Source organism: Pinus tabuliformis, chromosome 5_2 (assembly GCF_031772625.1).
Source record: "Pinus tabuliformis cultivar Carrire ecotype Pingquan chromosome 5_2, CPIR1, whole genome shotgun sequence".
In the NCBI taxonomy this organism is placed as follows: Eukaryota; Viridiplantae; Streptophyta; class Pinopsida; order Pinales; family Pinaceae; genus Pinus; species Pinus tabuliformis.
This window is the reverse complement of record NC_142306.1, coordinates 1074151604-1074177132: the sequence shown is the minus strand read 5'-3', so window position 1 is coordinate 1074177132 and position 25529 is coordinate 1074151604.

Sequence of the window (25529 nt, the reverse complement as noted above, 5' to 3'; positions counted from 1 at the left end):
AGGGATGAGGTGGCATTTCTTGCTACCAGCTTCTGCTTGCAAAGATCGTCCGTGCTTGTCTTCGTCTCTCGCTGCATCCTTGAAGGTGTCAGCGTTGGCCATGAAATGTAGTATCTGTTGATCATCATCAAACATGAGTAAGTTAGTTATGTTATCTGGGATAGATGGTATATATAAAATTTCAATAGTAAATCTATCCCTAATCGGTGACATCCTGGAGGTTGTGTTTGCTAGAGCATTGGCAGTTTCATTATGCGTACATGGTACAACAATGATGTTAAATTCTTGGACATTAGAGATCAGTTTCCATACCTCTTGCTGGTAACTTTTGAGATCCGGTGATAAAAAATGAATGGTGTTACATACCTGTCGTACCACTATATCTGAATCACCTACCATTTTGAGTGTGACCACGTTGAGGTTGATGGCTTTCTGCAAGCTTGACATGAGTTCTTCGTACTCAACAACATTGTTTGTGCAGTCGAACTCCAAGTGACTCGAAATTAGATGTTTCCTATAGTTTGGGTCGATCAAGACACACCCGACTCCTGAGCCATCCTATGTCTTTGATCCGTCGAAATACATGGTCCACAACTCTTTTATACACAGACCGTTCGACGTGCTTGCACTATTGTTACTGTTTTTGCTACTATTACTGCTACTATTGTTACAATGTACTGTGCATGTCTCATTTCCATCCGTTGGGAAAGGAAGGAGATGCAACTGCGTGTCTCATGGGGTTGGCGTTGGTCATGTAGGATAACACCTCAGCGTTGTTTCCAGGAGGTAGTTGCCAAACATGAGTTCTGTGAAGGCCAACGGTTCATTTTCGCCATTGATGGGAGTGACATTGTGCCTCATATACCTCTCGGATAACACCCGGATTTGATTTTTTTTACCCTTGTACGGAAGCCACATGTGCGACCAGTTCGTAGCAAAATATCCGTTCAACTTGTTGGACCAGTCTCTGCTGAGTAGTAAGCCATATGCTTCCAGTATGTCCACAACAACAATGTTGATGCACTGGTGAACTCGACCGTCATGAGATAGTCAGATGATCACATCTCAAAGTTCACCAATGGATGGTATAGATGTTTGATCAAGTTGGATGATTTCCGTAAATGTCTTGCTCCATTGTGCATTGATATTTTTGGTAATGGAGAGTGGCATGACGTTAGCTGTTGCGCCAGATTCAAACAAGCAGTTGTGAAAATTATAGTTAAATATTTCGAATGAGAGCAGGAATGGAGGGAAAACTAAGTTTTCTTCTTCCATCCGGAGTGTGTTTAGCATAGTTGAAAGAGATCTGGGAGGTTTTCTTGCTCCCTTGCTGGTAGAGGCTGCACTATCCATTGTTGTTTGTCCCAGTGCGTGCAGTAGGATGTCCCGCTGACTCTAGATCTTAGCTAACTTGAACAAACTGATGTTCGTGCGAGTTTTCTTCATGTCATCCACAATGTTGTAATCCAGAGGGGGTAGACTCACCGAGGTGTCTGGGGTAAGACTGGTGATCATGTTGTCCGGCGGAGTATTCTGTAGTTTGCTACTCATGGACATACTCTTGTCTGCCGCTATCTTCCCGGGCTTGCTTTGTGTTTTCTTCTTTGGGACGGCTAGTGGATCAACCTTCCTCATTAGCAGTCTCATCTTTTCTTACACTTCCCCAACTATAGGGGGAGCCCCTTTACTCCTGAGATTGTAACAATCATTTTGCTTTCGGGGCTATTTCTCGGTGTTCATCTTCAATGCTACTTGCAAGCATTGATACATGTTTACCACATGCCTAGAACTTGATGCCTCATCAGGTGCAACATCTTCATCATTATCTGTATCTCCCGGTTGTTCCTGCATACTATTGTCCATGTCAAATGTGCGACTGCATACTAAGTCTGTGACTCGCTTCCAGTCTGAACAAGAATTCTCTGGGTGACCATCTTCATGAAATGAACAAAATTCGGGGTTTGCGCACCGTTCGAGTTGGAACATAGAGCTCTGCGCAGTTTTTGTAGGGAGACAGTTGCTGCCTGATGACATGCTTCCTTGTCTCTATCTGGGCAAATGGTTGCTTGCAGACGTGTCCATTTTTCGTTGTTTAAGCTCAGACACTTCTGTTGTCAAGTTCTTGATGAGGCGAGTGAGGGTTTCAATATCACTTGTTTCCTTGTCTCTACCTCTACTCACCATCGCCCAGGACTTCCTACTCACGTCCCTTGAGTCCTTTTCTGGTTCATCATCCTTGACGACTCCAATCATGCTCACGTCTTTCTCAACAACAATTGCCTCTTCACAGTTTTCCAATAACATTGGTTTCGCAGCTCACTTGACGAACTGCGCAATGTTGGTCAGCAGTGCAAACGTGTAGTAATCAACAGCGATGGAGTCATGAGGTTTCGTGTCTGCTGCAAACTTGTTAAATATGCACAGAAACCTCTAATTGAAGTCTTTTACCTTTTCTTTCCCCTCCATCTTCAGGCTTCCCAATTCTTTGAGTAACATGGCTAGGGTCTTGTCATCAAATTTTTTTTCCAGAAACATGCGTTTGAACACACCCGAGTTCTGTATGGAAATGGCCGAAAGGTTTTGATACCATTCAGCTGAGTGAGCGTCCAAGGTACATGGAAATAATCTACATGCTACGTCATCGTACCATACCTCAAGGGTCTACATCTATAGGTAGAAGTTGTCCAAATGGTCTTCTACCTTCACTGTGCTATCAGGGTTGAACTTGATGCTCATTCTCTTTGCCCACTTTGGCATATTGCGTAGAGCACCCAGGAGAGCCAATGGTCCCTAAGTCATCCATTCCAGATTTTGTTCAACCATCTCTTCTTCTTCTTCGTCCTTCTCCTCTTCTTCAGAATCTAACGGTTCCAGCTCTGAGTCTGTTGGTTCGTCTCTGCCTCCGCCTCCTCTGCTACCTTCCCCTCTGCCTCCTGTACCGGAGTCTGAGCCCAAGATTACGAGGGTGTATCTTTCTCCCTGTCAGAAGATTGGAGGCTCCTCTCCATCTTCAACAGCTTCTGCCAGACCTTCGAGTGTGGCAAGAACTACTTCTTCCATTGATGATACAACAACCCCTGTGGGAGTGGTTTTTGGCTTCCTTGATGTGTATGGAAGATGTTGTATTCCTGGGATTAGTCCGACTACTTTTGCAAACTAGCGGGTGATGGGACGGACGGAGCGAAGGTGGTGATATGGAATTTCGTGTTCAGTCTTGGGAGGTGAGGAGTAACCAACTGCAGAGTCGCGCGTAGGTGAGAGGGAGTGCGAGTTACTGCCTTGACCAGATGATTGATGAGTGAGTGTGAGAGGATGTTCAACCATAAAAAACTAGCGTCCCTCCTTCTAGCACCAAAAATGTTGACGGTGATGGACCTGCCAACATTCAGGGGATCACCTCGGTATGAAGTCCCAACTAGACCTCATACCGTTTGGTGTGGGAGTCCCATCTAGTATGATGGCTCAGTCGCCATTATCTTAAATGTTTTCCTTAGCTCTTTCTTGTCACCACAAGAGAGTGGCCCTCTTTGTCTTGGAGTAGTGAGGTTCGTGTGCCTGGTGATTGATAGTGTTGCTTGTGTCAATTTTATTTCACCGGAGAGAGGAAGGGTGGGAGTGAGTCCCAAGTCGGATGGGAGGAAACTCAACTCTGTTAGTAACAGTACACAACACAACAGGACGTGTGCATCTTCCGGAGGAGGAATCCACACAGATGTGGCAATCATAACACACAAGGGAAGATAGCACGTAAAACACTCAACGAGCAATCCACATGAGTGCGATGGTCGTTATAGCAAGTTTACGTGAAAGGTTCTGTTTGATGTCCAGGAGGTGACCAACACAGGAAGGACAACGTTAACACCTTATAAAACACGGTTTCATTAGTATATATGTATTAGAACAGTTGAATGAATCTAAGTGTTAAACGCAGGTTAAAGCAACATGCATTACAAGTGTTCAAGACAAATCTTACAAACAGTTACAACACATGTGTGAAAAACGTGCTGGCATGTTAGCAGGCTTCTGAATTAAGAAAAATTTCCAAGACACATCCATACACCATACATCACTAACCCCATGGGTGGGGCGTTGGAGCCACTACTTATTCCTCAAAGAAAATATTGCATACTCTCAAGGCTATGTGGGAGGAGCCAAGGTGAAAAGTCCTTTGCATTTACAAATAAACAGTTATTTATAGCCAAGGGTGAAACTGACCCTTGCGACTGTTTGACTAGCCTCATCACTGTTTGACTTCTATGACCTTTCAACTTTACATGAATCTTCATTTAACAAGTGAGTCTCTTGGAATTCCATGTTACATTACATTGATAAAAAATATGGCCCACAGTAGGGATGTGGATGACATGACTCATGACAATACTCAACATGACAGTGTTGGTACATTCGTTCTACTTCTGGTGTGCATGTCGAGCTGCGGTGATGCTGGGTGATGGATGTCCTCATGGTTTGTCACAGCATCACCTCCATATGGCAAGGTGTGTAGAGTCTTCTATGGTCGTTTGGTTCGCTTGATGTTGCATTCGCACGTTGCTCCTTGCATGTAAGTTGGCATGCTTGACAGGTTCGTCCATTCGCGAAAAGTGTATGTTCATGCGTCCATTCGTTCGTGAACACATCTTTGCATGATTGTCTGTTCGTGAGCACATCTATTTGCATGCATCATTTGTTCGTCTGTTCACAAACATGTCCTTCTGCATGTACTCCCTTTGTTCATCCCATCCGTCATCGCGCCATGTTTGTTCATGTACCTGTATCTGCAGTCACTCATGATGAGACGACATCAAATCCATAAACCTCCTAGTCTACCATGATGCATGATCGTTTCAGATGCAGGTGACTGGGAGAGAAGAAAAGGCTACGAAACCATGCGAGGCAAGCTTCGATCTGGGATGGAGGCTCCGGGCACTACTGGCGAAAATTACGCAAAAGTGACTGGGAGATGGTGATAAGAAATCTGGATCGATAGTGACTGTCCATAGGGTATGGCTCGGCTGGAGGAAAAATCTGCGCAATTTTTGGGAGGAGAAGTCCAGGCTGCAAGAAGACTGGGTAGACAAAATCTGCACAATTTCTGGAAGGAGTGGGCAGTGGGAGCTTGGCAACAAAAACTGCGCAGTTCCTGGAGGGAACTGGCATGGGTTTTTGGGAGCTTGGCAGCAAAAACTGCACAATTCCTAAAGGGAACTGGCAGTGGGCTGCTGGCGAGAAAAAATACATTGATGTTGGAAGGTTGGTTTGTTGATCACTTCTACGCAGTTTCTAAGATGAGCGGACTATTGGGCAGTAGAGGGCTTGCTCATGAAATCTGTGCAATTTTCCGGGTGAGAAATCGGCCAACTAACTGGTGGGCTGGCTGGAAAAAATGTGTAATTTTCTGAGGAAGATAGGACAGGCACTGGGTGTTTGTCTGTCCTATCTGCGCAATTGTCTCAGTCAGTAGAGCGAGCATGTTCTGTAGCATCTGCGCAAATTTTGAGGGGAGTCAGTCCTGGGGTGATTGTCGGGTCAAACTCTCCAGTTGACCAACAAGAGGATTGATTGATCAGCTTGCAGGAAGTGCAAATTGAAATGGCTTGCTGGGTGCTTCGATGGCGAGGTGAAGGTTCGGTTGTTAGAGGGTGATCTAGTCGTCAGAACTTCAACAAAACAACTAAATGTGTGAGCAGGTGAAAAGGTGCATACACGAACTTGCAAACACACACTTACATGACTTGATGACGAGACAACTCAAACCATCTAGACACACATTCTCAACATGATTGATCGACGGTGCAAGTCGAAAAGTGCAACGCTTGTGATTGATCATTGGACAACTGTGACAACGCTTGCGCGACAGTGTATATGACTCTGTGTGTGAGTGCGACGAATTTTTACATAGCGAACACAACATGTACACACGAAGTGGAGACCTTGTGTATGACCAGAACATGGTCGCAAGCAATACATTGTTACCAACATGCAAAAGCTGCTCGTTGAATGGTTAAGCAAGGTGGGTGCAAAGACTCACATGAGCTCATGGGGTGAACTAGAGTGCATGCAAACATCAAGTAAACTCTCAAAGGAGGCTCTAAAATTGGACGTGGGCCAAAATTTTGGAGGGTTTTGCAGCCGCTACAACACAGTTATTTGCCTCCACTTTATAATGCCAACAAAGAATCTCCAACCATTGATTTAAAAGATAGTGACAACAATTCACTAACAAAAATGAGATCATTATAGCCCAAGAAAACATGAGCATGAAATGTGAACAAAGTAATTTAAGATGCAAGAAGTAGAAGCAATTATATAACCAATAAATTAAAGATAATAATTGAAACACTAGGAACAAAGCATTTTTCAACATACAACTTTTTTCACTACCTCATTGTCGAGTCTAGGAAAGGTATTTCTTGAAGATATAGAAGCTTCATTTACATAAAAATATTCCTGCCAAATCATGAATACTTTTAGATAGACTTCAATTTTTAATCAAATGATCTAGAATATAAAACATCAATATGAAAACAATGATCAGATGGGAAAAGGGGTAAATTTTAATGTGTGTAAGAACCAACTCCTGAGTTCAAAAACCTAGGTTGTATCTATACCCTCATCCAAGGTCTTCATGCATAGCTCACTAAAGGTGTATCAAGAGGCTATTAATCTCTTGGCTATAGAATTGGACTATTTTTATTTGTAACTTAGCGAAATGGAAAATATGTGGAGGCAAGTTGCATTCTTCTTCTTTTACTGGGCCATGTCAAATGAAGAAAGAAAATAGTATTAGCCCCTTGGAAAAGGAAAGTTGAGAACAAAAAATGCCATGAATAGACAAAGAATCCAATGAGTTGAAGGGCTAAAAAACATACCACCCATAATGAACCTTTTCATCCAAATATTATTCCATGTTGGGCCACAACAAAAAATTTCGATAGAAATTTCATGTAGCCTACTACTACAAAGGAAATTCAAACCCCAACTTGTTGTTCCACTTCTAATTTTACCCAAAATTACCTCATATTTAAAGGTATCGCAATATCTTATACCAAAAAAAATTCAAAAAATAGATATCCTTTGGAGAAATAGGATCATCAAACAAAATTGAACCATACATATTAATGAACCTTATTTTATATATTAATATTAGGATGAACCTATTTTTCTATTGGAAAGAGAGAAAAATTCATAGATACCTACGAATCCTTATGCATCACCTGCAATTAAATGAGTCAAGAAAAATTAATGGCACTGGGAGAGCAATGATATTGTGTTTTTGGTAGAGATATTTTATCTCTTCTTCCAACACCAAGATTCTTCTTGTTTACTGCAGCAACAATGGAAATTATCCCCAATGGAGATCATTGCCCTCACAAATACTCCTTTTCTACAAGTGTCTTGGGCATAAAATTGGACTCTTTTCCGCTAAATCTATTAGATGCCATTTCATTGAGCTACAATGATAGGTGAGAGCTATGCATAGCTCACTAAAGTTGTATCGAGAGGCTATTAATCTATTGGCTATATAATTATACTCTTTTTAGTTGTTGTTACAGATCCATTTGGGCACATCACTCCCATCATTCAGATCAATACCATTAGGGCTCATCAAACCCTAATTCAGTTGCTACATGCCCTAGAAAAGTCAACACTTTGAATGCCTCCTTCCCTGATAGTTTCATGGCCTGAAGACATCCTGAAATGACCTCTAGAGGGACCAACACAGGTAGGCCCATGCAAGGGTGCACTGCAAAGCAGTTAAGTCCATGCCAGGGTGCTATGCAGAGCACTTAGGCTGTCTTTGACTTGCGCTGGGCAAGTTTGAGTGAAATTCACATAGGGTTTGGGGAATATTCTTATCTTCTGGAGCCTTCTAGAAGATTCCCACACTTATCATCTCCTATGAGCTTTAAAATGGATGAGGAATGAGTTAAGATACCTCCTACCCTCACATCCCTTCCTCCATGGAAACTAACTCTAAGTATGGAAGGCCATTCAATACCCTCATTGATGACAAAACCTCCTCCATTTTCCTATAAATTGAGCACTCATCTAAGTGATCAAGGGGCTGGACTTTGATGAATTTTAAGGAGATAATGTTAGTTTGAGAATTGAGATTATTGTAAGTGTCGTTATGCTGCCGGATTGTCATGCTTATGATGTGATGTGGATGGAACCAAAGCTGGAGGAGTGACTTCAAAGTAGGCTGCATCGTTGTAATCCTTCCTTCTATTCAATAAAGTATTTGCACCTTTTTCCATATGCTTATCTTGATATGTGATGCTCATATGTGTGAATGTATCTAATTCCATTTACTTGTAATCAATAGATCTTTTGTTTTGATTGGTTCTTTGTCTTCTGTTGATGTTTATAGGTACTTCTCAAGCGTATTAAGTATGGGAAGGAGCAACAGGATTGATACAAAGGAGGCAAGAGGAAAGCGAAAGTACAAGTAGGTCCTCTCATTCTCTTTGTCTTATCTATTATTTATAGATAAAGGTTAAAGTGCTTTAAATTGTTCTTCTAGATATAACTACTTATCTAGGGAATTAGTATTTATCCGTAGATACCAAATTCTTCATAACAGTTGTAACTTAGAAAAATGGAAAATCTATGGAGACAAGCTCCATTCTTTTTATTTCACTAGGCCATGTAAAATAAATGAAGAAAATAATCTCAACCCCTTGGAGAAGGAAAGTTGAGAACAACAAATAACATGAACAGGCAAAGAATCCAATGAGTTGAGCTGAGAGGGGTCTCCCTTTGTAAATAAGCATCCACAGGCTTGTTAGAGTAAGCATGAATCTTTACTAGAAGTTGAGTAGTCTTAACATCACCAACCACATTCAATAGAAAAGTACCAATCCCTATAATACAAATGTTGTCATCAAATAAGGTGCAACCAATACCAATAATATCATCTTTTTAATCTATTACAATATGATTTGCAAATTACGTTTCCATACGTGTGTGAAATAAATGTTAGAAATTAATTAACGGAGTAATGAAATACACAAAATATTGTGAAACACAAATACAGAAATGCATAGAACAAGGGAGATGCAGATATATGTGGTTCACCGATTTGGAGCTACGTCCACAAAGAAATAACCAGTCCTTCCTTTTTATTATCGAGCAAAATGAAGAGATACAATCTACAACAAATCCTCTATAATTTCCTCTTTGCTTTCACACAATCTCCTATCTCTTTCTTTCTCAAAATAATAATACACCCATCAATACAATTCCCTCATAAAAATCGAGGGGTTTCCTTCTAGGGAAAAAAAACCCTAAATTAAACATAACTTCTATTTTCAGATTATTCAGCTAATGAACAACCCGGATTAACTACTAAATTACAATATTTTACAAGGCTCCCCAGGCAGTAATAGTGGGGAGGAAACCCCCCCGACACCCCCCGTCAGGGATTGGGATCCAAAAGCGGTTGAAACAAGGCCTCTAAATTAGGGAGACAATTAGGCTCCACATCCAACAATCTCCCACTTGGAGACTGAATATATCAACTCCATCGTTGCTTCACTTGCTGGACAATGCTTCCACTTTGGACCTGATTGTTTCTCATCTTCATCATAATTCTTGAAGGCCAATTGAAACTGAGCAACAACTCAATTTATCATTGTTTTACAACCTTTGTCAACATATCTGTAGGATTTTGGATAGTGTGTAATTTTTCCATCTTCAATTGTCCATCATCCAAAACTGGCCGTATGAAATGATACTCGAGATATATATGTTTAGTATTAGAATGAAAATATGAATTCTTGTAAGATGAATGACACTTTAGTTGTCACTATATAACCTGCTCATCTCCCGCTTCTTGCCCAACTCATCAATAAAAATTTGAAACCAAATTATTTCTTTACTAGCCTTTGTAGCAGCAACATACTTTGCTTCTGTTGTTGAAAGTAAAACAATTTTTTACATTTTTGAAACCTAACTGATAGTTGTTCCACCTACAGTAAACACATACCATGTGGTGCTCCTCTTGTTATCTTTGTCACTTACCACATCTTCATCAACATATTTTTGTAGAGCAATGTTTGAACCTCTAAAACATAATTCTCGATTTGAGGAACCTTTAATATACTTGAGAATTCATTTCACTGTCATCTAATGCTCTTTTCCTGGATTTTTCACATACTTGCTTACAACTCCCACTTCATGTGTAATATCAGGTCTTGTGCAGACCATTGCATACATTAAGCTTCCAACAGCTGATGTGTATGGAACTTTACACATATACTCCATCTCTTGCTGGGTCTTTGGACACTTCTCCTTACTTAGTTTGAAATGGCTATCCAAAGGTGTACTAATTGGTTTTTCCTTTTGCATAGTAAATCGTTCCAACACCTTTTCTATGTACTCACTCTGAGACAATGTTAATTTGCGTTTTTCCTCTCTAGTTATTCTCATACCAAGGATTTGTTTTGCAGCACCCAAATCCTTCATTGCAAATAAATTTGCCAATTTTCCTTTGAGCACATTTATTTCCTACATGTTAGACCCTGTTGTTATAGCATTATTCAGCACTCCTGTAGTTATGATGCTCTTATATGGCCTTGGGCAGCCCTTTCCCATTCAGACTTGGTCATTTATTAAAAAAAAAATTAATTCCATACGTGACTTTGCCCTTATAAAATTGTGTGTACACGCGAGTACCATAATACCAAACCCACGTACATAATTTAAAATATGTAGAAAATAAAATCCTATTTCTTGGGCGGGGTTTACGGGTTTCACCGAAAGCCCATTGACAAGAGCTTGTGGCCTGACTAAATCAATTGATTTATGGTGGTATTTATACACCTCATGGGAAGGCCTAAAATATAGAAGGAGATAGGATATCAACATTATAGTCCTTTTGTCCCCAGATCAAGTCTAATTTTCCTTATGCCTCATGCACTCCTAGTCATAGGAAACCCTTGTTTCCTTGTAGAGATGTTCATCTTCCATTATATGACATCATTTTGCACATATTGAGGTGATCTTTGAGGCTTGGGTTGGATGGATCCAGAGGAAGGTTCGTTGGTGCCATGGTCAGATCAGGTTGTATTCTTCCACTCCTATTTGCTTCTGTCAATATAGAAGCTCTGTCTTGTTACTAAAATGCTATGATCTCATGTTTTTATAATTCATGTCTAACATATCATTATTTATATATCTATACTTGATGATATAACATGTTTAATGTGCACATTCTTTGAAATAGTTTCTCTATATATGCTTCTCTGGTTTATGTTACAGGTTTGAACGCATTAGAGGAAGTAGAGGGTTTGGACCCTACGGGATCGACATCAAACATAGGACCTTTGCGTATTCTCCCTAAACCCAAATTTAGAAGTTTTCATAGTTTTCTTGCTTGAATTGTTGACACCTAATCCGAAACGGATGGGTGAAGCTGGACAGTCATCTAGAAGATGAACTGATCCGTTTTATGTATGTATAAATAATAGTTGGCTAATGAATAAAATCACCAGTTGTTTCTTGCGCTCATTAATTTCTGGAGTTAACCTGGCCTGACATGGTATCAGAGCACAGGTCCCAGAAATAACTCCTGCCTCTGCCAGGTTTCTGCTGCCTCATGAAACCTCTGTCCTGAGAGACTGCGCATCCGTTTTCATCTGTGCCTCTGTCCTGGAGACTGCGAATTCTTTTATAAAACGTTTGCCTGAATTCGCTGCCCCTCTCTGCGCTGCCTCTGATCTGACATATCTGTCCATATGCCAACGCATCTGCCTGAATTGTCCTCTGTCTCTCTGCGCATTCATTTATGCCAACGCATCTGCCTGAAACGTTCTTTGCCTCTGTCGCTGCCCAGAGATTGAGCTTGGTCGAAACTTGGACGTGCTATGTTGAACAGTGAGACTGCAGTGTGCATTTTGCGTCAATTGTGTTCGAATATTGAAGGCGTTCGGTAAGTGATCAAAATCCATTAAGAAGCTCATAGCATTGAAGAAGATTGATAGTTGATTGAATGGAATGTATCTCAATACCTCTATACATTGGCTTTGCCTTCAATTTTCGTGCGGATTTTCCCCTGAGACGATGATGTAATTGCGTGAATTTGTAAGCCATTATAAATACCGTTTTGAAAAAAAAAAAGGGACACCAACGCTGGGCAGTATATGCGCATTAACGCTGTGGTTATATTGACCACGGTTTGAGTATTGTATGGTAATCAGTTTTGGCGGTTTGAGTATTGTATGGTAATCAGTTTTGTGCTGGAATCAGTTTTGTTTGGTATTGCGGCCATCGCAATTTTTTATTATTTCAAAAACAATACAATTGGTCTCTTTCAGAATCGAGCCTATCTGCTTCATTTTCTGAATCCATGAATGTTGCGGCAATGCCATGGCTATGAGTCCACGAGTTCCAGCAGTGAGGTATGGGATGGAGTTGCGGTTTGAATTGAGCCAATAATATTCACTTTGTCTTCAATAAAAAAAAAAAACGCAGTCCATCCTCAAACGCAGTCATTCTTCAAGAAGGCGGTCAAATTGAATAGAGCAGGAAGTCGGAGGCGCGGATCAAACAAAGCACACCAGCGTCCCTTACTCGCCCGAATCTCTGTCTAAGCTACTAGAGAAATTGAATCTCGCTCAGCCCGCAGCAGAGGCTTCTTAATTTAATTTGGAAATGCATGTCTAGGGTCTATGATGCCATGCTTGAGCTTATTGCTGTGAAGCGCGATAGATGCTGGAATATGTGGATCTGCCTAAACTGCTGAAGCTATAATGTTTAATGAACATGGTTGCTTTATTTTCATTCCATATGCTAAAGTGAATTTTCCTTCGCAGTTTCAGTTTTTTAAAGATGTGTTGGGCTATTCTGTTTATGTTTCCTTTGACATACTTAGTGGAGGATATTTTATAAAATTTTGAAGACATTTGAAGAAAAGTTAGCATAAAGAATCTGTTGCCCTTTTGAGTATACTTTCACTGTACATCAGTAGAAGTTCTTTTTATCAGCAAAATTATTTTTCCATCAGCAAAAATAATTTTTGTTACAGTATGCATTCAAAAGAAAGAGAAAGATATTTCAGAGGCAGGGGGGCAGACATTCTCAAGCAGAAAAGGCAGACTTACATTGCATTCGCTGCAAACGAAATGGATCTCATGATGCTTCTACATGCAAACTACCATGGGAAAAGATTGAGAAGAGAAGAAATCAGCAGAAAGGTAAAACTGATGACACAGACAAAGGTAAAGCACCTGAATCCGCTCACTATATTGAGGCACAATGTAACATTGGAGTAAATGAAGATCTGTTTAATGCTTCACTTACTTCTTCGAAAAATGACTGGTTGCTTGATTCAGGAGCAACCTATCATATGACTCATATGAAAGATTTTTTTGAAGATTTCACTGATAATGTTGATGGAGCAGTATACTTTGCAGATCAGTCAAAAATCAAGCCATCAGGGCTTGGCACAGTCAGGCTTAAACTGCTTGGTCTTCCAGACTTTCTTCTGGATCATGTTCTATATCTCCCACAGCTCAAGAGAAACTTGTTGTCCCTGGTCCACATCCGCCAGCAAGGTCACTCCATTCATATGTTTGATGGAAAGCTTGAGGTAAGAAAGGCATCTGACCATTCACTTGTCATGAGGGGTATAGAAGAAGAAAGACTACTTAAACTGCAAGGAACCTCTGCTCATGCACAACATTTTTCATATATTTCTCATCACGATGAAGGTACACTTCCATCAAGTTTATTATGGCATGCTAGATTTGGACATTTAAACTATGATAGTCTCCGCTTGTTGAAGAAAATGGTGTTGTTGGTTTGCCTACAATTCCTAGAAAACATAAACAATGTGATGCTTGCATTCTAGGAAAGCATAGCAAACAGTCTTTTCATGATTCACATTCAAGAGCACATAGGAAGCTTGAACTTATTCATTCAGATTTATGTGGTCCAATGCCTGTTCCTTCTGCAAATGGAAATAAGTATATCATGACATTTATTGATGATTACACCAGAATGTGTTGGGTTTATTTATTGAAGAACAAATCTGATGCTTTTCAAACATTCAAGAATTTTCATAAGTGGATTGAAAATGATGCACAATCTCATATTGGGTCTATTCGCACTGATAATGGAAAAGAATATACATCAAATGAATTTGAACACTATCTTCGCCAACATGGGATTAAACATCAAACAACTGTGCCTTATAATCCTCAACAAAATGGTGTAACTGAAAGAATGAACAGAACAATTTTGAATATGGTACGATCCATGCTTTTCTTCAAAAATGTAAAGACAATGTTTTGGGCTGATGCTGTTCTATGTGCTGCATATATAAAGAATAGATGTCCATCTAGTTCTATAAGAAACAAGACTCCTTATGAATTGTGGTATGGACATGTTCCTTCGGTAAAACATCTCAGGATATTTGGTTCCACCTGTTATTCTTTAATACCAAAGGTACATAGAAACAAACTTGGTGCTAGAAATCGTAAGTGTATCTTCCTGGGGTATTCAAACACATCTAAAGCATACCGCCTTTATGATGAAGTAAATAAAAAGTTTGTTTTATCTAGAGATGTCATTTTTCTTGAATCATCCAAATCTGACAGTGTTGTTGAGCGGCAACTTGATCACTTGGATAGATTCACAAAACCGAAATCATTCCAAGAGTTTGATAATCAGATTCCACATCTTGAAGGGGGGATTCCTATACTAGATCAACATGTGGAATCTCCTTCTGAAGAACAATCTCCCCTGCATGACACTCCAACAACGGATGATGCTTTAAATGATGTAATTGATAGAATTGGGAGACTTAATCTTGATTCAGTCCCAACTCAATCAACAGAACAGCCTAGACCATCTCAGAAAGGTCCCCCAAAGTGGCTGACAAAGACACTTGAAAGTGTTCATCCTGATGAAATTGGAAAAACAGGAACCAGAAATTCAAACCGACAAGATGGAGGTGATGTAGATAACTCTAATTCACCTGTTGATATGGATGTTACTTATGATTGTGAATTGAACTTGTCTACAGATTTTGAACCAACTTCCTTCAAAGAAGTTGCTTCTCATGATAAATGGAAATAAGCGATGCAGAAGGAGTATGATGCCCTCATAAAGAATGGCACTTGGAAGATGGTTGATCCTCCATTTGGAACCAAACCAATTGGCTGCAAGTGGGTCTACAAGAACAAGTACAAAGCTGATGGCTCACTTGACAAGCACAAAGCTAGGCTTGTGGCAAAAGGTTTTGCACAGAAGGAAGGGGTCAATTATGAGGAAACTTTTGCTCCCACAGCAAAATGGGCCACCATCCGGACACTCTTTGCACTAGCTTCTCAGAACGGTTGGAAAGTCCATCAAATGGATGTAAAAACTGCATTCTTGAATGGAGATCTAAAAGAGAATGTTTTTATGTCCCAGCCTAAAGGATTTGTTGTGAAAGGACATGAACACAAAGTATGCAAACTTGTGAAGTCCTTGTATGGCCTCAAACAAGCACCACAAGCCTGGTATGAAAAACTAACTGAGCATCTTCTGAAACTCAACTTCAATCATTTTGATCTTGATGATGCAACTTTATTTGTCAAGAAAGTTGGCAAAAAAGTTGTATATCTTGTGGTATATGTAGATGATCTTTTAATGACAGGGAACAATGAAAGCTATATTGCATCCATAAAGAAAGAATTAGGAAAAAATTTTGAAATCACTAATTTGGGCTATGTTCATTACTGATGATGATGATGATGGTTAACGTCCACTGAGACCAAATTGGTCTATCGGACCTACAATTTTCTTAATTTTTACTTGTCTGGCTCCTCGTCTTTCTTGGCGAGATTGTTGTTGTAGCTTTCTTTCTTTTCTCTACGGTCTTCCAACTTCCTTTGTCTTGCATCTCCTTCATCTCTTCTGGTTCTTAGGACATTGGTGTCTTAGCTTCGCGATCTATAGTCAGAGAAGTTTGGTTTAGGAGATCTGCTTCGCTGTTAAATGAAGATTTATTTTCTGCGGTATTCAAATCCTCATAACTGTTGATTTGTTGGGGCGGGCTTTCTCCTTGCTTGCTTTGAGAGTTGTTTCCTTCTTCCTTGATTTCTTGTGACTCAGAGTTTTCTCTAGAATATTCTTCTTTGATGACAGTGTAGTGTTCTTTTTGTGCTCCTTCCCACCATGTAGATCTATGGTGGTTTTTTCTAGCAAAATTTTTCTCAGAGGCTTTTGGGCAATTTTTGGCTAGATGCCCCGTCTCAAAGCACGATCGACATCTGAAGAGGACACTTTCATAATCAAGCTTCTGGTTCCACACATAGTCTTTATTTGTTAGGTTTATTTCAGTTGGGAATCCGGCGCTGAAATCCATTTCCACACAGACGCGTGCATAGGTGGTTCTGGCATATTCCTCTGTTTCTGGGCACCTGCAGTAAAATTTCCCATTGCATTTCCGATGGCTTTTAGCGAGGAGAGATTCCAGAGATGCAAGGGTAGGCTTGGCAATCTCACCCAAACTGGTGCTGAGGTTATCACTGCTATAGAGGGATCGAATGATGGGTTCCATGGCTTCATGAATAGGCCTGATTTTTCCCAAAACCAAGGGCCGGAATCTAGAATACATTGTCTGCTTTCAGGATTTTCAAAATCTACTATAAAGAAACCTCTAGCACAGGGGTAGATATTTATTTCATCAGAAATGATAGGCTTCCATACCTCCGAGATCCAATTGTGGAGTGCTATCAGCCGCGGCCAAAAACCATTGAACCGGCAAATTAGGGCACTTTCGGAGAACTTCAAAGCTTCATCGAGTGAGTCCTGGACCACTTGGATAGTGGGAGCTGGGGCTTCACTCACGATATGGGCAGGAGATTGCCCTCCAGAGGCGGATGAGCCACCAGTTATTTTTGCGAAGCTCGGAGCCATATTTTACGCAGATCTGCACCAGATCGAAAGCCAAACCGCAAATCTAAAGAGGATCTGCGAGATCTGAACCAGAAGAGATCTGCGAGATTTGCGAGATCTGCGAGAATACTAGACCTGCGAGATCGACGGAAAGCCCTGAAGTTCTGTCTTATCGAGTAAAGACCTGCGAGATCTGAACCAGAAGAGATCTGCGAGATCTGCGAGAATACTAGACCTGCGAGAATACTATATTCTCCATTCTATTATCTCACATAATATAGAATATATGCGTTTACATGCGTTTAAATACATGCTTTTACATGTGTTTAAATATATGCGAGTTCAGAATGCGAGTGCTGGATATATATGCGAGAACCCTCAATGGAGAGCCGCAGAGAGCCGCTGGATGTGTAGAGAACCCTCAATGGAGAGCCGCAGAGAACCCTCAATGGAGAGCCGCAGAGAGCCGCTGGATGTGTGGAGAGCCGCAACTGCTAAAATGTCAACGGAAACAGATCCCTTGCTAACGAAAACAGATCCCTGAGCGAGATCCGCAGAGAGCCGCAGAGATATATGCGTTTACATGCAACCGCAGATCTGAACGAAGAACCGCAGATCTCAGAATGCGAATAAATACAGTTCGTTGCACATGGAATGAGAATAGAGCAAAATGATCCTCCGATTTCGTCTGAACAAAGAATTCACCGTAGATCTGAACGAAGAACCGCCGATCTCAGAAGAACCGTCGATCTCAGAAGAACCGCAGATCTGAACGAAGAACCGCATATCTCAGAAGAACCGCAGATCTGAACGAAGAACCGCATTGAAGTAACCCAACACCCAAAGTCCATATTTCTTTCTCAAAAGAAATACATTGGAGATTTGTTGAACAGATTTGGCATGACAGAGTGCAATCCCCTTTCTACTCCAATGGAACAAAACTTGAAACTCACATCTATTGAAGGAAAGGAATTTGAGGATGCAACAAAGTATAGACAGCTTGTAGGAAGTCTCATCTACCTCACTACTACCAGACCAGACATTTCATTTGCTGTTGGAATCCTCTCCAGGTTTATGCAAAAGCCTTGTGAGGGACATTGGTCTGCTGCAAAAAGAGTTCTAAGGTACTTGAAGGGAACTCAAGACCTTGGAATCAAGTATACACAGGTGGACGACTTCAACTTGATTGGATACTCTGATTCAGACTTCGATGGAGACAAAGAAACTGGGGTATCTACTTCAGGATATGCTATGAGTCTTGGATCGGGAGCTGTCTCCTGGAGATCACGCAAACAATCAGTACCAGCAGATCCACAACAGAAGCAGAATATGTGGTAGCAGCTGAAGCAACGAAAGAAATTGTGTGGCTCAGGAAAATTCTTGAAGATTTGCAGGTAAAACAAATACAATCAACTCCACTCATGATTGATAACACCTCTGCAATAAAGTTGGCCAAGAACCCAAAGTTCCATGATCGTACTAAGCACATCAATACTAAATATCATCTGATCCGTCATCATGTTGAGGCCAAAACAATCCATCTCCGTCATTGTTCCACAAACGAGCAAATTGCAGACATCTTCACCAAAGCGCTTGGAAGAGAAAAGCTTGAAAGATTCAGAACGATGCTTGGACTCACCAACATCCCTTCAGATTAAGGGGGGGAATGTTGACACCTAATCTGAAACGGATGGGTGAAGCTGGACAGTCATCTAGAAGATGAACTGATCCGTTTTATGTATGTATAAATAATAGTTGGCTAATGAATAAAATCACCAGTTGTTTCTTGCGCTCATTAATTTCTGGAGTTAACCTGGCCTGACATGAATGAGTGCTTCTTGTTGATAATTTTCCTTCAATATGTTAAGGTTCTCAACCCTTACCTAAGGGAGGTTTCTCCTGCTAACAAAATTCGCAACTCCATTGGGGAATACAGTCTTTAATTTCCTAGATTGGTTGATTTATTCTTGATATGGGCTCTCTCGTCTTGTTTCATAATTTTTTCCAGTCTTATTGATTCATTTGTAGTCTGGGAAGTCAGTTTGATCTTTTGGATTAGGCTTTTCCTTTTTATTTTTCCCTATTTTTATGCATATACGCATTTTTCTTTGTACACAGTCACGTACACATGCGGTTTATTCCAAAGAAACCCGTGTACAAGCATGTTTCTTCAGACACAATTGCGTATACATGCGACTTTATACAAAGTCGCATATATTTGGAAAAATTGAATTTTTCAAATTTTTTCCTCCAGTTTTGGGAAGTAGCTTGGATTTCCTACTCTTTTAGAGTCATTTGTAGTCTGGAATGATCTGCTTTCTTGTTGGTGTCAGTTTCTTTATCTATTTTTGCAAAAGTATTTTGTCAATCTAAGGTTTTCTATTTTGGTGAAGTTTTGTACTTTTGAGTTTTGGATTTAGATCTTTTGGGAAAGTGTCTGACTATTCTATACATCTGAAATAGAGATTTTTTTGACCTTGCCTTAAGATACAGCCTTTTCATTGCTTCATTTGCATTCTTGAAGTTGCCTCTTTTCGTTTCTTTTTTTTGGTTTGAGAAAGATTTGCAACTTTGGTTCAGTGAAATATTTTTGGTTTTTCGAGATCTTCTGTTTGTTGAATCTTTTGTGTTTCCTTTAGATCAAGTCATTCAAGTTTTCTTTACCTTTTTGTTGCTCTTATCAATTCATTTATGTCCAGTGAACTTTGGTGTCTTTTCACTTGATTTTGATCTTAAGGTCATTGGTTGTTTTTTCTTCTTAAATATTTTATTCAAAGCACTTTAAAAGAAAGAGTGAAAAAACATTTGTTTTTTTCCTTTCTTTTCTTTTCTTTGATTTTTTGTTTACAAACAAGTGTGTGAATCTTTTTTTGAAGTTGGAATTTGCTTGGATTGAGAGATATTTTTCTTTGATGTTTGTTTCTCCTTGTGTTATAGCTCCAAATCTCACTCTTGGGGTTTGTGATGCTGCACCCATGGCCTAGGGCAACCCCTCCTTCCAGACCTGGTCCAAAATTGAAAAAACAGTGTTTTATTCCCTATACGCGACATTGACCTGAGCTAAACGCATGTATACACGGGTCTGTGTATACCCAACTCGCCTATACATATTAAAACACTTAAAAAAAATTAAATCTCCTTAATTTCAAGCGGAGATCGCGGGTTTTACCTGCTGATCACCTGTTAGTGCCCATGGCCCAACTGTTCCCAACGAATTCCCAACTAAAAAACTACCTTGGGAGAAGTATAAAAGGCTTTCATGGGAAGGCATAAAGGAGGAGAGAAGAGAGAGAAAGGTTATTATGCTGAGATTTCCCTGACCAGGTCTGAAGATCCTTGTGCCTCCTGTGCTTCCCCCATTTTTACAGGAAACCCTTGTTTCCTTGTGTGATGATGTCCATTTACTACTTGTGATATCATGGAGTAAGTCATGGAAGGAGTTTGTTAAAGGCTTGAGACTGGACGAATCCGGAGGACGGTTCCGCTTGGAGCCTGTGAAAGGACGACTCAGGTGAAATTATTCCTTTCTGTACTTTATTTGTCTATAATAAAAGAAGCACTTGTCTTTGTTCCTGATATAAATCTTCTTCATGTTTATGATATTCATGTTAGAATTCATATGTGAATGGTTGTTTAATTGCATAACTAACTACCTTTCTTTATAATATGAAGATGGTTTCTTTATAATTTTTAGTCCATATACTGTTGTACTTTCTTGAATTGGTTGTTTTGCAGGTCAAAGGAGCAAAAGGAACTCCAAGAAGGGTTTGGACCCTAGAAGGACCTTCTCAAACATAGGACCTCAAGTACGCCCCGTATCATAGAGTTTGCTTATATTAGCATTATGGCTGTATGGAATGTGTGTTTCTTTGTATAGACAACTTTCAGTCTGCTAGGGTATCAGCCCAAGACCTTAGGGGAACTTTTCCCTTAACACCTTGTTTGGTTAAATTTTGGTGTTTGGTCTTTGAAAGAACACATTTGTTTGTTTAGAGCATTCTATAGAATTTTGTGCTTAGGCATTCTAGTATGCATTAAGTAGTTTTCATTTTAAGCATTTTAATCTCTTTCGATAGATGTTGAGCGTGTGAATGTAAAAAAAATGGAAAAAAGAATTTCTACTTTATTAAGTTCCTCGTAGAACCTTTGTAGAAATCACTTTTCATTGAAGAAAAAGAGTTGTTGTTTCATGTATCTTGGTTTTCTATTGATTTACTTTGAGTCAAAATACCATCATTTGCACTTTTGTTTCCCTATGTCCTAAAAAATAGCCACTTAAAATAAGCGCTTGATTAAAATGAACTAGACTTTTATTTTTTTCATAGATACATCAACTAGTCTAGGGCATTTAGGGCATTGGAATAGGTGTGTGGAGAGTAAAATCTCCAAGGCCACTCTAAACTGAAACATAGAAGTTGATTAAAGAGTGAAAAATCCAGTCTCGTTAAGTTGTCCAGGAAATCTCTTCTAACACATGAGTTAAGCACAAGGACGAGTGAAGACAGGGAAAAATAGATGTAAGTGCAAGTACCCAAGCTTCATAAGGAAACCCTCCATAAGTACTATGAAAGTGATAAAATGTTTGTCTTAGGTACCACAGGTATTCCCCCCCACAGTCACCTTTGTGGTAACTAGGATAGGAAAATAAGGTCTCCAGTTCATAATGAGAAGCCGGGCAGAAAAGTCGTGGGCGCAGAATCCAACAAGTAGGAGAGGGGGTATCTCTCTTGGGAAAGGGTCACTAACCTCTGCGTGTCATTTTGGGGACTCTCCACCAACCACTGCTAGTCATGTTGGCGGAATGGATGTTGATAAGAAACCTAGGCGTAGAAGATTTAAACCTAAGTTCCCTTGTAAGATATGTAAGGGAGACCATCTTACTCATTTGTGCCCTGGTATTCTAGTGGTACAAAGGTTATGGTATGAGTCTAAAAATTCTTCTACTCCTGAATTCGTTATAGTTTCTCAATAGTCTAATCAACCACAGGTTGATGAAGTGGTCGAGCCAGTGCAATATTTAGTCGATTCCACTCCTCTTTTGGGGGGTGAAGAGCCTAACAATAGAGTCTTCTTGATTTCTAGTTCAAAGTCTTCTAGTCTAGGGGGCATGCAGGTCTCTTTGAGTGTACCCCCTCCAATTTCTAGGAGTGTCCCCTTTGATTGGGATAATCTTGTCGAGCCTCGTCTTCCTTCTGCTGCACCTTTTCAAATAAGGGTTAGAGTTAATTCCACAAATGTTTATCAATGTATGTGTTATCACTCAGAAGTTTTCCCTAGAAGTTATCAAAAGAAGGAAGCATCTGAGGTAACCACAAACCAATATTTTAGGCTTAGGATCTAGCCAACCTAAGTCTAGAGAGGGCTCTCTCTTTATAGTTTAGCTTTGTTTTTATGGGATTTTAAGCTAGTTCTTAGTGTTCATGGGGTTTTGATTTTGGATTGAAGGTAGGGTGGTGGAATTCTTGGAGCAGATGGATAAAGCTAGGTCTTCAAGCCATTGGGCTATGGAGTCAATAAATGGATAGCATAACTGGACCAGATCATTAAAGGGAATGTTCATAGGGTAGGCTAGCAAAACAATAGGAAAATATTTAGGCCTAATGGGTGAAGTGATTCTAACCAAGGTGAAAGGGCACTTAAGAACCCTTGGACCAGGATCAGAATGAAGAAAAAAGGGTGATCGTGAACAAAGGACAATTAAGAATCCTTTGCTATAGACCAAAGGAGAAACTATGGAAGCTAAGGAGCAATTAAGAATTCCCTAGCTAAGATAGTTTAAGAGAAAATATTAAGAATGTAAATCAGTCAAGACAGAGTGCATTCAAGCAATTTCTGAAATATCATTCCTTGCTATACATTTAGATTTTAGAAATTTATATAAAATATTATGGAAACAACATAAGGAAAAACAACATTGAACATGAGAGAATACTTATTTGTATTTCGATTTACACAAGAATCCTGTAAAATATCTGATCTTTATTCCTTGATCTAGCAATCTAATCTAGTCATTGATACAATAGAAGTTTGATTTGAGAGAAAAAGTCTATAGAAATGTCTTGGAATCCACCCTACATACTTCAAAATGTGAAGTATTTATACAAAAAATAATTACAAAATATCTCATAACAATTTGAGATTTAATCTAGGGAATAAAATATCTTCATGCATGAAGATAGAGACAGATGGAGAAGTAAAGTTAAACGGCCTTTAGACGAAACTAGTGAGATGGCTAGGGTTTCAGGAACAGCGACCTGTGCCACTGACGCACTGCAAACTAGAGCTTAGCCAGAGTTATATCCTGGCTATCGATCCGCCCACAAGTTTAAAGCCAAAGGTGAGGCCATATGGCCAGATCGAACTGCGTGAGAGTGGATATGGGCCACGCGGCCTGCTGCGTCCCCTTATTCACCTGGGCAGGCGAGGTTTTGTGCCAATGAATGGAAGCTGAGAGCTACAGCGGACCCAACCAAAGTGGCCATGATCCCGGAGGGCCGGACTTTCTTGCTGAAAGCAGGTATTCTTGACATAGCGGCTGGGTCTATGAAAAACGATCCCTACAAGCCAGATCTGGAGAAACCATGGCGTAGACAAAATACAAAACTCAGTGATGCATTTGGGTTTACAGAGAAAAAGCCCGATCCAACAGATCGGGGCCTCAATAAGGTCATTCCACTCTGTATGGACGAAGATCTGATACAAATCTTCATCAAATTGATAGGGGGCAGACATTACTGCATGCGGCTCAGCAAGGGGATGAGTATACAAGAGTTAAAGAAGGAAATCCATATTCAACTTGGAACCCCAACAAAATACCAAAATCTGATATATACAGGACATAGTCTGCAGGATAACCACACACTTCAGCACTATGGTATAATCAAAGATTCAACTATCATTCTTAATCTAAGACTGCGTGGCGGATGCAATGGAGCCAGCTCAAAAAATATAGGTTCCTTTCATGATGCAGTCAAAGGAAAGGAAAAAATGCAAAACAAACCAGCACCAACATCAGAACTACCAGGCCCCTATATTGTGGAACAAAAACCAGAATCTCCAATGCTTCAAGTATCTTTGCCGGAGGTAACTGCTCTACACACAGATCTATCCAAAAATGTTGTTATCTGTAGATTTAATGGTTTCTAGCCAAAATATGATGCTTTGCATCAATGGATCTTCTCCACATGGTCATCTAACTGTGAAATTTACCTATGCCCAAAAGGGTTTTTTATAGTTAGATTCAACACAGAACAAGAACGAGATAGTATTATCAATCAGGGGCCTTGGTTTTGGGGCAATGCTGGCCTCTTCACCACCCCCTAGTTCCCTAATTTTGATGCCAATACTATGAAAGTCTCAACAATGCCTGTTTGGGTTAGGCTACATAACCTCCCTCTACATTTTTGGCATCACAAAGTTTTAATAGCCATTGGGAATTCCTTGGGGAAATTCCTAAAAATGGATGAAGACAGAGCTATCAGGGGAATTTTCACATTTTCCAGAATATGTGTAGAAGTGGACCTGAGTCAGGGGCTACCTGATCACATCACATTGAACTTCAATAATTCTCTGTGGACACAACTGCTGGACTACGAGAATACAACATTTAGATGTCGCAGATGCATGCAAATAGGGCATCTCCAATATGCCTGCCCACTGGCCAGGAAGGACCCCAAAGGGAATAAGAAACAACAAAAAAAGCCCAAAGGGTGGTAGCATACCAACCTGCTGGAAGAAGAGGACATGAAGACAAAACCTACAGGGAACCAATCAAAACTTGACACACAAATGGGGCAGAAATATACACAAGACGAAAATGCCCCAGATACTCAATTGGGGCCATACAACATGAAACAACAACAAGAACCTCAACTGGAAGTAAATGGCATCAAATGAAATCATGGATCTGAAGGATCGGAATCTGATGAAGAACATCCAATGAACACAATGGAAAACCAACTAGCTATTATTGCACCCACTCCCAACTCTAGAGGTTGGCGAAGAGTGGAGAAGAAGAAGGGAAAAAAAGTATAGGCTAGCTGGAACTTATTTTTTCTCTTTTTTTTGTAATCTTTTGTTTCCTGTCATTACAGGAACAACCCATCTGCATATGCTTCAAGCATCTACAAAATGTAATTTTTTCATATGAATAAAATTATGACTTTTTCCACGGGAAAAAAAAAGAAGATAGAGACAAATGTAGAACTTCTTCTTGCTATCCCTTTTATTGTGGTGTTGTTGGTTGTTTCTGTTGAGTTTTGAGCTCTTTAAGCTGGCTGATAGTTGTGGTATTTCTACGTTGGAATCTTATTTACTTTGATCTTTCACTAATACTCTTTGATTCTGTTACTCTTTGACCCTGCTGATCTGTCTTTTACCTATCTCGCTTGGCTACCTTCAAATTTACTGTAGTAACTTTCTGATGTAAAACTTTTTCATAGTAAATCTGTCATTTTCTCCCACCATTTTGCCTTAGGCAACCTTATTTTTACCATTCTTCTGTAGATTTCATCTGCCTCTGTGTATTTTGCAAAATTGGGCTTGGTGAGAAACAAATGTTTCACCTCATGTTCTAGGAAAAACAGGTTCTCCAATGTATCATATAATACTTTTCCTATAGGCAAAGCTTTAATAGCCGAAGA